The 13320-nt window shown below is 35.9% G+C and overlaps 1 long non-coding RNA gene across 1 annotated transcript in view; it reads left to right on the top strand.

Moving 5' to 3' along the window:
• The window catches only part of LOC131874777 (uncharacterized), a 36089-nt gene extending 23651 nt beyond the window's left edge, over window positions 1-12438 (top strand). The window contains exons 2-3 of the long non-coding RNA XR_009372149.1: window positions 12048-12130; window positions 12257-12438. This is a non-coding gene — a long non-coding RNA (uncharacterized LOC131874777). The remainder of the gene's footprint in view (window positions 1-12047; window positions 12131-12256) is intronic.
• Window positions 12439-13320: the final 882 nt, after the last annotated feature.

Genomic DNA, 13320 nt, shown 5'->3' on the forward strand with positions numbered 1-13320 from the left:
CAATGCAACAACTCAAAATGGTAGAGTAGGTGAGACTTGGTCAATAATGCCTACTTGCAAAAATATATACATTATTTAGTCTACCCCATGAAAAATCTATGCACTCACCTACACAAATCCTATGAAGCGAGCCACTACACTCAAAGAACTCTTGTATGCACTCAAACCCTCCTAGTATTTATTACCAACTCAATGCTAGCTTCGCACACAAAAAATCTTAACTTGCACAAAATGTCATTCTTGTAAAGACTCTTTTGATCTTTTCAGAAGGGTGCACCTCAACGCATTCACGACACCTTGTTGGAACAATCCTACAGTTCAGGGTGAAAATATTGACAATCAATGAGGTGTTGAGATCCACCACAAAGCTAGTGCATCAGGTCACACTTAAGAGTCGCGTTGCATTAAAGGGAGCATGATCCCATAAATCATGGAGAGGATAATTGCACAGTAAGATCATGGCCATTCGATCCAACTCACCTCATAACAAACTCACATCAGAATGGACAAGCTCCAAGAATATTTGTGCACCCATGTTTTATCATAGGGATAAGGTCACGAGAGATGTGGGGAGTGTCAAGCTCAATAGAGGCAGCATAGGGACAAGGTAGTCCTGTATACTCTCCCCCACCTAAATCGGGCGGTAGCCTTAGCGCTGGTGCTCAGCCTTCACACCAAGCAAAACCTTTGTCGCATTGGGGCTAAGTCCGATCATGAAGAGGAAGAAGAGCCACCGCGTGAAGTTTTTGTAGGAGTGCACACTAGAAGAGGCAGTGCTCTCATCGTCCCAAGATGAACGCCTGGCTCCAAGATCTTAAAAATCAGATGCAAGCCTTGAAAGGTGTGAATCTTGATGGCTGCACTATGAACCTAGATGCTGCATATATCGACATTATAGAGGGAACTAATGATGTCTTGGAGGCGATGTTTAAGTTGCACGCGGAATTTTAGTTCCACGAGGATGCCCAAGCTTTACATCATATGTTGCTGACTTAGAGCAGATTGTAAGGAACCTTGAAGCTTACGCTGCTTGTCGAGCCCTATGATGGAAAGCGCGATAACAAATCCGTAGACAACTTCTTTTGGGACATCAAAAAGATTTTCTCAAATATGTCAGGCTTGTTGGATGAAGCGCAACTCAAAAAGGTGGTTGCACTCTCAACTCGAGGTGCAAAGCTTTAGTGGAGAGTGTAAATTGTCAATAAAATTGTTGGAAAGACCATAATCAAGATTAAGTCTTGGAAAGATTTGAAGGATGCACTCTAAAAGAAATTTAGACCTAAAAATTTAGATTGGGTAGTTTGAGCTCTATTTGATGAGCTAAAGCAAATGGGTTCTTTAAGCTTGACCCTTAGAAGCTTTAAGATATTCAAGAATGGGATCCATTTTGGAATGTTTAGGATTTGTACTAGTTCCTTGGTCTAGTCAATTATTACCGCAAGTTCATCTTAGGTTACTCCAAGATAGCTACTCCCTTGACAGATCTTCGGAAGAAGGATAGAGGTTGGAAGTGGGGTAAGAAGCAGGAAAAAGTCTTTGAGATGCTAAAACAAAAGTTGGTTGTTGAGCACATCTCGATCTTACCAAAGTTTGGTGAACCATTTGAAGTTCAACTAGCACCTCATATTTTGCCTTTGGGTGTTTGCTAATGCAGAATGGGCATCCTGTGGCTTTTAAATCCTGGAAGTTGAATGATCGAGAGTACAATTATTCAACTCATAAGAAGGAAATGACCACCATAATTTTGTGCTTGAGGACTTGGTGACATTACTTGTTGGGTGGTCACTTTGTGCTCAAAACTGATAATGTGAGATAAGACCTACTTCCAGATGCAAGTGAAGTTGACTTTGAAACAAGTTTGGTGGCAAGGGTGCCTTGCTAAGTTCGACTTTTACTTGGTATATAATCCGAGGAGGCATAATTCGATGGTTGATGCATTGAGTTGCAAGACTTGGCTTCATGTGCTCCAAGATTCATATAGTGTCAGAACCTTGCAAGTTGGGATTGTAGAGCACGTCCTAGACTGGATTAAGGAGGGTTTCGAAAATGACTTGCAAGACCATTAGATTGTCTTCCAGGGGAAGGCGTGTCACACTTGCTATCTTTTCATGCAAAATGGGGTGCTCTACTTCACTAATAATCGGGTTTATGTGCCAAAATGGAAAGAGCTCCACAAAGAATTGTTGTCAAAATGTCATGACTCACTTTAGGCAAGCCTTCCGCGTCAAAAGAAAACTCTTGCCTTGCTGGAGTGAGGTTATCATTGGCCTAATATGACGGAGGATGTTGAAGTGTGCACATGCACTTGAATTACTTATCAACAAGATAAGATGATTACACAACTCCTAGGTGGTCTCTTGTAGCCACTTCCAGTTTCAGTGTGCCCTGTGGCAAGAATCAGCATGGATTTCATTACCCAGTTACTTAAGGTGAGCGGATTCTCAAGTATCATGATTATAGTGGATTGATTTTCCAAGTACGTGATCTTTGTGCCCTATTCATCGTCATGCACTGTTGAAGTTACAAGAGGACCATTTTTCATGAATGTGGTGAAGAATTGGGGGATACAACTTAGAGTGGTTTTCGATCTTGACACAAGATTTATATCCAACTTTTGGGCATAATTTTTTCAATTGCCAGGAACAAAGTTGTTGATGTCATCAAGTTATCATCATCAAACATATAGGCGAACTGAGAGGATCAACTCGATTGGAAAGCATAAAATTATAGGAACTACAAAAATATGCAATGGTTGCTTTAGATTCCATTTTTGTTTTTAGATTGTGCATGCTTTCTAAACACAATTACACCTGCTCGACAATATTGAAACCACGTAATCTCTTGATTTTCAAAAATCAAATTTAGACTTAAAATCCTATCAACTTGAATATTTTAGTGCATGTGTAATATTTTTTAGAAAGCATTATCAATCTAGAGACAAAATGGAATCCACAGCAACTATTGTAGATTGTTGCAGTTCCTATAATTTTATGCTTTCCCAAAATTGTTACACTTGCTTTATAATTTTATTCTAGATATGAAGAATACACATAGAAAAAGAACTCAGCAACAAAAAGAATTGACATTGCATAAAAAATACATTACTTTGATATCCTTAAGTGTTTATTTCATCCATATAACCTGAGTACAACAAGATGTTGTTGCAATGTGTTATACTTTTGTAGTAGATAGAAACATCAACTCTTGCTTCTTATTTAACCACAAGACCAACTTGTCTCCCAAGAAGAATGCACCATCGCTACTACTTTTCCTATCATAAACGCAACCAACTAAATCTACATTTATGTATGCCTTTAGCATGAAATATCCATTCTTTTTATACCAAAGATCAAAATCTGGGGTACCTTTTAAATACTTGAAAATTCTCTTCACTGCTTGCTCATGTGATTACTTCAAATTAGCCTAAAATCTTACAATTAAATAGATAGATTGCATAATATTTGGCCTAGAGGCAATCAAATATAACAATCCGCCTACCCAAATTATAGACCAAGTATAAAACCCCACCAGGGAACCCCAAAGTAATAACAACTAAAGAACCAAAACACAACAAGTATTTTTTTAAAGGAAACATCATACATCATTAAACTCATTGCAACACTAAGTAAATACATTACATAATATATGTGAATCACAAAAATGTTAAGCGGAAAACTTAATCACATCTCCTTACAATCGTCTCAGGGTTCCCTAACATCGCTACTAAGCAACACTCACTAACATTCATTAAGATCATCTAACTACTCACATGAAGATAACTATATTCCATTACATTATTTGAAATCACATTAACATCTTTAAGAGGATACATTGACTTAACTTGATCAAATAAACTCCTAAACATAAATCATTTAACTCATCATATGACAATCTATGCTAAGTTCATTTTTAAGCACTAAATGAAATATTCCTATGATAACCTTCATGAAGAATAAGAACATACATATAATCCACATAAGTTCAATCGCTTACAAGGTATCCATCATTACAAATGCATCTATCATAATAGTCCTACCAAAATTCTTCCTTTTGGAATATCCAATTATAAATATCCTTCAATTTACAAGTACAAGTAAACAATCACATATCCTGTTTACATCACTTCTAGAAGATACATAACAAATGCATTGCAATGGTAGAATAATCAGAATATGAATGTAAAATCATTAGAACGTAAGGTACGATCCATCCGACTTCTCATGAACAAGAACTCAAAAAAAACCAATGGATAGTAAACACTACCACCAGACCATGTGGAACTCGAAGGTCCACCCCCATGTTGTAGATAGACACAAGGCCCCAATCAGCAAGCAAGAAGGCTAGGGATAAAATAAAGAAATATACTTCTCAACCAAGACACACAAGACACCACTACACAAGATAAGAAAGTAAGGATAACAACGAAAAGACATCAAAAGAACATCCAAAGACTTCTAAAAGATTCCCCAAAACAACCAAAGGACTCTTTGAGGATTCCGCATAAAATCTGGGACAATAGGATACTAGGATACATAAGGAGAGAGTGTCATCGCATAGCCTCAACATGGGTTATCTTGGTAGCGTCTCTAGAACCCGACCCCCATTTGATTACTCATAAGGAACCGTACAATCTTTGATGAAGACAAGGTATTGCACAATCATGCCAATTCCAAACGCCTCTCCAAACAAACTAGCCTTCGCAATCTTATCCACTATCTATACGAGCACATGAGGTCGTGAGAGGCACAAAACATTCTTTTTTAGTGTGTAAACCCAACCCAAGTTTTTATTAATATTATCTAATTAAACAACTCTCCTATGGGTTATCCTGGTTGCCTCTTTGAGCCCCAACCCCCATTGAGATCCACTCCCCCTTAATGAACCTATATAACCTATCCTGTGTGGCTCAAATAAGCATCATTAAACATGTGATATGCAAATAGGAGCATCATGAATCCATACACATGAATAGATTACAAAATTTGCAAATAGGACTTCCAAACCAAGGTCAATCACAAGGTTAAGCCCTGAAACTGAATCATAACCTCAAAACCACTATTATTTTTCACAAGACAAATAAAGAAAGGGAATATGAACACCAATCCAGTCAAATTAAGTCCAATTAGAGCAAAAATCCAAAATTGACAGGATATACAATTACCTATGGCCTCTAGGATTGACCAAGAATTAGGTCAAAATTGAAAGCTATGAAAACCCATAACAAACAATACATTTGATCATTGTTGTTGCATAGTTGACCACTTTTTTTATGCAGTTGAGAAAGTTTTGTTGCACAATAGAGCCTCTAAGTGTAGACAATTGGAGCTCAGAGCTATGCAGTTGAATCTCTAAGTGTGTACAATCGAAACAACGTCTCCAAACAAAATTATGACAAAGACCCATTTGAAAAGGGCCTAAAAACACCCAAAAAACATACAAAAACTAAACACAAGAACTCAAACAGGGATTTGAATCAAGCGCAAATCAAAACTGGTCAATTGAAACATTCAATCTTATACCCGATTTGAGAAAAATACAATCTTTTGAAAACACAAATTAAATAACTGATTTTGAACAACAAATACAATAAAATCACCATTCCCAATCCCCCCTAATGATCCATTGCAATCAAAACTATAAATTAAACTTGAAACCAAAATTGGGAAATAGGGACCTACTTGGAAAACTGTGAAGAAGGATATAGGAGAGAGCATGTGCAAATGAATTGGTGAACTACGAACCCTATTCCAATCAGCAACAAAATGTGAGCAATCAAGATCAAGAATCCAAACCATGATTCAAGCAAACTTAGAAAAAAAATCTTCAATCAACACTGAAAACTGCAAACCTTTTTCCAATTCCATGATACAAAAATCTCCTTCATAATTCTCGCAAATTACCACAATAATTCTTCTCCAAAACTTCATAAAAAACCACATCCCAAAAATAAACTCTCATAAAGAATAATAAATAAAAATCAATTATCACCTAAATAAAACTCACAAAATCATGCACAAAAACCCTAATTCAAAAATCATAAAAATTACATTATAACAATAATATTAAATTAATTTCTCAATAAAAATCCCCATAAAACTTATACAATAATAACTAGTTATTAAATCGCCAATTAAAAATCCCCTAAAAATAGTTAACTCCTAGTTGACAACCAAGCAAAGAATAGATAAGTAATTCCAATAAAAATCTAATTATCCATAAAAATAGGACAACTAGTTCCACCAAAATAGAACAATTAGTTCACCAAAAATAAAATAAAATATAATTTCCACACTAAAAATGTCACATGCACAATAATTGATCAATTAATAAATATTATCCAATAATAGAAATATATTTATTAAATTGAAAATACAAGTAAAACAACAATAAACAATAATTAATTATTAATTGATTTATAACACAATTATAATTAATATCATTAATCAAAATAACATAAAATCCCACACACTCAATTAAATCATAAAATAACGCCAATACCAAAACAAGACTTATCATTGACAATTATGTGATCAAACATTGCCTAGATGTTTTGATGAGATAAAAATAAAGACTAGTTAATTGTCCCTAGGTTAGGACAATGACTAGGGCTAGATACTTTTTGGGATTTGTACTATCTCTTGTACCACCATTAGGATTTAAAGACACACTCAGACCCTAGGAACCAAGTGGATTCAATGTTTGGTACCTGCAACCAAGCAAAAAATACAATAAAAATCCATTGTAAACATAAAATCCATAAGCATCAATAATCAATAGTCAATAATCAATCATCAATCATCAAATCCAAATAATAACATCTGATCATAGATTAACATCTCAAAAAGCATCATAATAAATCGCCAATATATCATCCAAGTTATACCATCACTAACATCAATATGTCCATCTCAAATAAAGCATAACAATAAACCTCTCTTGAAACATATAAGTATCATAAAATAGTCTAATAACATGGATCACATCAATTTATCCATACATACATTCCAACAAAATGAACAACACATAAAGAGTCAAACATGTAGTATAACAAGTCAAAGTAAAAAGTATCAAAAGAAAAGCATGGAGGGGTACAACACCAAGTTGAAGTTGAACTCGACAAGGTACTCCTACCATCAGACTTGTTTCTAAGTCAACTTTGCAATGTTGAACGCGGTGCATGAGACTTCACAGGACACCTCAATCCAAGATCCATTAGCTTGTCACGAGCTACGCTTTGTTGAGTCTTCTTTGGTTTGTCAAAAATCTTGGCCATGGTGGACAACGGTGCGACTCATAACTTCACATCATTCAGGAAGGCAAAGTCGCTTAACCTGGCTATGTTTGAAGGTACCAAATCATTCAAGTCAGTGAATGATCTTTCTCAAAAGTGTGTTGGATATGTGCATGGAGCCACGATGTGGGTAGGTGCATGGAAAGGCTCGATCGACTTAGTTGCCATTGAGATGTCCGATTTTGACCTGATCCTTGGGCAAAAGTTTATCAGACAGTCCTTTTTTGGTCTTTCTCTGCACCTAGGCTACGTGATCTTCATGAATCCACACATACCCAACATGGTCTCAACCATCAAGGTTGGGCAAGTGAATCAGATCTTGAGCACATTAAGCCTTGGTCACATTAATCATGAAGATGTTGATGACCTTTATGTCGCAACACTCTTGGGCGAATATGATGATGAAGGTGAATAAAAATTGACCTTGGCATTGTGCAAGATGTGATCGACACATATAAATATGTTCTTTTAGAGTGGTTGTCGAAGCATCTCCCACCCCAGAGACATTAGATTGAACCTGGAGCGCATCCACCTACATGTGCACCCTACCACCTATCTAGTTCAAAGATGCTAGAATTGAAGAAATAGTCAGTGGAGTTGATTGAAGCAGGTTACCTTCATCCCTTGCGATATCCTTATGCTTTCCTCATGCTATTTCAAAGAAAGAAGGATGGATCATTTCGCTTGTGCATGGATTATCGATCCTTGAATAAGCTCCTAGTGAAAAAAAAATATGTTGGCCTTAATTGAAGACAAATTTGACTAATTAGCCAAGGCCCATTACATTATGAAGTTGGACCTATGCCAAGGCTACTACCAGATCTAGATTGTTGTCGGCAACAAAGAAAAGATGACAATCACAACACGATACAAATATTATGAGTTCTTGGTGATTCGCTTTGGGCTCACCAATGCCCCTTCTACATTCAACACATTGATAATTTATGTGTTCCAGAGAATGCTAGACTAATGTGTCTTGGTTTACTTCGATGACATTTTGGTATACGTTGGAAGAACACAAAAAGAATTTAGCCAAGATCTTTGAGTTCTTGAGGCAAAACTCCTTGTTCGTAAAGAAAGAAAAGTGCTCCTTCATACAGATTAAATGCAATTCTTGGGCCACATAATTGGCCATGGGTTCTTGAAACCTAGCCCTAAGAAGCTTTGAGCTATTCAAGAATGGGAGTTGTTGCATAATTTTCATGAGGCGCACTAGTTCCTTGGTCTAGCCAATTACTACCACAAGTTCATCTCAACCTACTCCAAGATAGTCAGTCCCTTGATGAATCTTCTAAAGAAGGATAGAGGTTGGAAATGGGGTAAGAAGCAATAGGAAGCCTTTGAGCTTCTAAAACAAAAGTTGGTTGTTGAGTTTGTGTTGGTCTTACCAAAGTTTAGTGAACCATTTGAAGTCCAGACTAACGCCTCAAATTTCACCATTGGGGGTGTGTGCTAATGTACTATGGGCACATGGTGGCTTTCAGATCCTAGAAATTGAATGTTTGAGAGCAAAATTATTCAGCTCATGAGAAGGAGATGACCACCATAGTTCACTACTTGGGTACTTGGCAACATTACTTGTTGGGTGCTCACTTTATGGTCAAAATCGATAATGTGAGCTTGACCTACTTCAAGATGTAGGTGAAGTTGACTCTGAAACAAGATCAGTGGCAAGAAAATCTTGTCAAGTTCTAATTCGACTTGGTCTATAATTCGAGGAGGCATGACTTGGTGGCTGATGCATTAAGCTGCGAGATTCGGCTTCATGCACTCCAAGATTCATGTAGTGTTGGAACCTCGCAAGTCGGGATTGCAAAGCACGTCCTATACCAGATTAAGGTGGGTTTAGAAAATCACTTGCAAGCCCATCATATTGTCCTCTAGGTGTGGTTGGGGCACACTCATTGCTTTTTCATACAAGATGGGGTGCTTTACTTCACCAATAATCGAGTTTCTATGCCAAAATGGAAAGAGCTCTACCAAGAATTCTTGTTTATTCATCATTTTTAACAAGCATCATATTACCCATTCAAGTGTTTTGCTTAAATGACCAATAGAATGTTGATTGGGACTATATGGTGTATTATTTTGCCTTCAATAACAGTTTTTAAGTAAATTCGTATTTTATGCCACATCATTCCTTCTTTGGATAGATTTTTTTAAGAATCAATGAATATACCAATGTTAAGTAGTGCCATCTATGCTACATCAAAGTATCTGATATGTCAAAAATGGTGGAACCATTATTTTGGATAGAGATCCATATGTGTTTATAAAATTATACCATTTTGACTTTGAATACAACTAGCTTTATCCATGGCGCCAACCATAGTCTCTACCACCACCATCAACTTCAACATGGTTATGAAAATTAGGGATTTGATGGCCACTCTGACCTCTTTTTCGTTATTCGGTCCATCCTTGATTGGTATCAGATATAATAAGATGAAAACCTAAAAAAAGTATTGTATATCTGATTGTGGGTATTTTAAACTCGAATTGTGCCCTTCGTGGGTCATTTTCACCCACGGCGAGCATGAGTTTGTAGTTTTCTAGCTGTTCGATATTGAAAGGAAACTTGCAGCCAAATTTTTGACAATTTCCACATAACCCAATTTAGATCTTAATCAAATCAACACATAGAATCCACATGCAAAGAATAGACAACATACCCATGAAAATGTGACACAAGATATATCCTGAGAAAACCCTCACGAGGGAAAAACCCAGCCTCCAAAAGCATCATCCACCATGTATTATCAGCAATGCGTCCATTACAATACAAATATGGAAAGCCTTCGAAAACCCAACCATAACCAAGCACCTCATGTGACCAAGCATGAATCCACACATCCCATGCCATGATTCCTCCTTCACAAATGCTAACCTGGCTAACTGACCAACGCAAACAACTACCCTTGTGGTTGCTTTTATAAACACAAACTCCCACAAAACCACCAAGTGGTATTACATCAAAACCATGTGCTCAAAACCATGTGACAATAAAATATAATATTTTTCCTACCTACCCTTGACCCACATTTAATATTGGGTACTTCATCATAATTACATTCCCCAATATTGAATAAATATAATATAGCAATACCAATGTGTCAATACAACTCATCAAATGGTTACAAGAATATTCCAAGGGAATCTCTACATGTTGCACGTCCATCTAGGTGATCCTAGGTGCAACAATACAATATGATATTACAATATAATTTCATGTCCACCTCATACAATAATAAAATAATACGATAATGAAACATTATTATGAAAGGTGTACAACACCATTTTCCCAATAGATATTCGGAAAAATCAAATATCTGATTTCTTCAACGAATTTTCATCTTTCACCAGCATCATGTATCAATTTTTTTCGCATTCCTTCATTTGCATTTTTTTTTCCATTTTTTAGTTATAAATTAGGTTTTTTATTTGAAATAATTTTATTTTTTTAATCTATTAATTATATAAATTTTCAACTTCAATTAGGTAATATGGTTGACAACAATGAAAACCCACAACCGCCAAACTCTCTGCCACCAAACCCCCCCTCAATTCATGATTGAATTGGTCAAAATTTGGATCAATTGAGGAGTATTTTTAAGGTTTATAGTAGGATCTCTTATTTATCCAAGTGATGTTTGCCAAATTATGATCAATAATCTCTAATGTAGAAACCCTCACCACCAAGCACAATGTCATTCTTTTGTGGCGAGATGCCACAAGGGAATGATATGTGGATGGGTTGTCCTATGAAGAGGTGAAGAACATTAAAATATCAAAAGCCAAAATAGCCGCCCTATTTGTTAATCCTTGCGTTGGACAACCTATTGATGTGAAGAAACCAAAACTTTCCATCAAATGGTGTGTGAATGATGATATGTGAGGTAACTTTTGGGATCATTGGTGGATGGTTTTTAATAAACCACTGAACAAAAATCTCGACGTGCCATTTATTTCATTAAGAAATTATATGTCAATTTTGTGTTAGGTATGCATGTCAACTACTTTGACATAAAAAAAAATTTAGGGCATGAGTGGAGGTATGCCCCAAGATAGACCTGGGGCAATTCGAGTAGTACATGGCCCATATGTTCCCCCTCCTCACATTGCTTTCCCACCTCCTGTATAGCCTCCAAATATTATTGTAGAGGCAACATCAGAGACTATATCAGCTATTCACTCTTTGAGTGGCCTTTTGGTTTCTCAAATCGTCCCACTAGCTCAACCACATGACCTTGATGATGGTAGTGGATCTAGTGGTGTTGACACATCCTCCTTAGGTGCACATATTTGTGTGTTGTATACTTGCACTATGTGCAAGCACATATGCTTAGGTCCTCTTGGACAACCTGTTGATCATCCCATTGACACATCTGATTATGAGGTCCATGATATGGTTAGTGCACCAGATGAGAAGATAGGGACTTGATAATACCTCGGGGAGTCCTCGCATGATAGAGAAGGGAAAGGTAATTGAAAACAAATTTGATTGAATTAAGAGTTTAAAGAACTTATAATGATTATACATGTCTGCATAGATTGATAGTTTCACATACTTGTCATTTTTATGTATAGAGAATTGTTGGCTTCACATCCTTGTTGACTGCTTCCACAATACCTGAAGAAGCAACTGAAGAGATGCCTCAAGTATTTGTTTATTTTATTTTGTGTTTAGTAAATATGTTACTATCACCAACAATTATATGCTAACTTGTATCAATTTTATGTTTGTGAACATATATAGGTTGTCTTGGAAAATGTCAGTGACATCCCTCTCTACCACAGACATATACTAGGACTCCCAATCGTCCTAGAAGAATACGTAGGGTAATCAAGAATTCAATTTTAGAGTTCAGTTATAGTTCAATGTATATTGATTTTGATCTTAATTTTTCAATTGTAAATTATACAATATAACTAATCCCAATTGTGGTTTGAATTTTTCTTATGTAGGATTCTTCAGAGCCAAAGAGTACTTCGAAGAGGATCGATTTTAATGATCCATCAATAGTTTAGGATGTGATAGAGACATTTTTGGATTCAAACATGGCTATCTAGAATGTATATTTTGTATATATTTCGAGATGGCATATGCCATATTTTGTAAAACTTTGTTTGAGTTGGCATTTATGTCATTTTTGTATATGGACATACACTATTATTCGACAATTTGATATATAGAAGTTGAGATTCAATATAATGTGTTTCTCACGTGCATCTCTTCATTCTTTGAAACTTTAATCTTGAATGTGATAATGAAGAATGGTCAAATAATGAACAATAGCATGTTACATTATATGATCTTGAGATTCGATATAATTTGTTCCATCTAAATCTTAAGTGTTAAATTTGGTTGCCTTGAGAAACTTCATCAAATTTAATGACCATATTGGTATTGTTATTAATCATGACATGGATTCTTAGTGATGAGAAATGACAATTAAACAAAATTGGAATGGATTTCATGTTCTACCTCTTATGCACTTTGACATATTTGAGCCAAAAAAATTCATTGTTTATGTGTGTTGGCAATATTGCATTATAACAGACAATGAAAGATTGTTGGCATTTCATAAGGATATTGAGAAGGTTGTTGATGATTATGGATATAACTGATTAAAGATGTTTACTGTCTTGATATTATTATTTTGTCATTGATGTCAAGAAATTGATTTTCTAATTCAGTATGATGTTGCCATATCTTGAGAAGTACGATTTAAAGAGTATAAAGATGTCAGTAAAGGGCACAGGAAAGAATATGATGAATAAGGGGATGAATAAGGTATTCAATGGGCGACTACTACCGAGTCAGACAATGATGAGATCATGATGTTTAGATTGTTTTAACATCATACATATGTTGTAAATTGTAAAGGTTAATACTATACTATGTTACCAAGCAAAGAACCTAGTCGGTAAACCCTAAGGTTATCGCTATCGGTTAATGAAGGCAGAATGTCTACCGAGTGAAGTTTAGTATTCATCGAGTTATAACTGAGTTGCTACCGAGTTGTAAC

Source organism: Cryptomeria japonica, chromosome 4 (assembly GCF_030272615.1).
Source record: "Cryptomeria japonica chromosome 4, Sugi_1.0, whole genome shotgun sequence".
Classification (NCBI taxonomy): domain Eukaryota; kingdom Viridiplantae; phylum Streptophyta; class Pinopsida; order Cupressales; family Cupressaceae; genus Cryptomeria; species Cryptomeria japonica.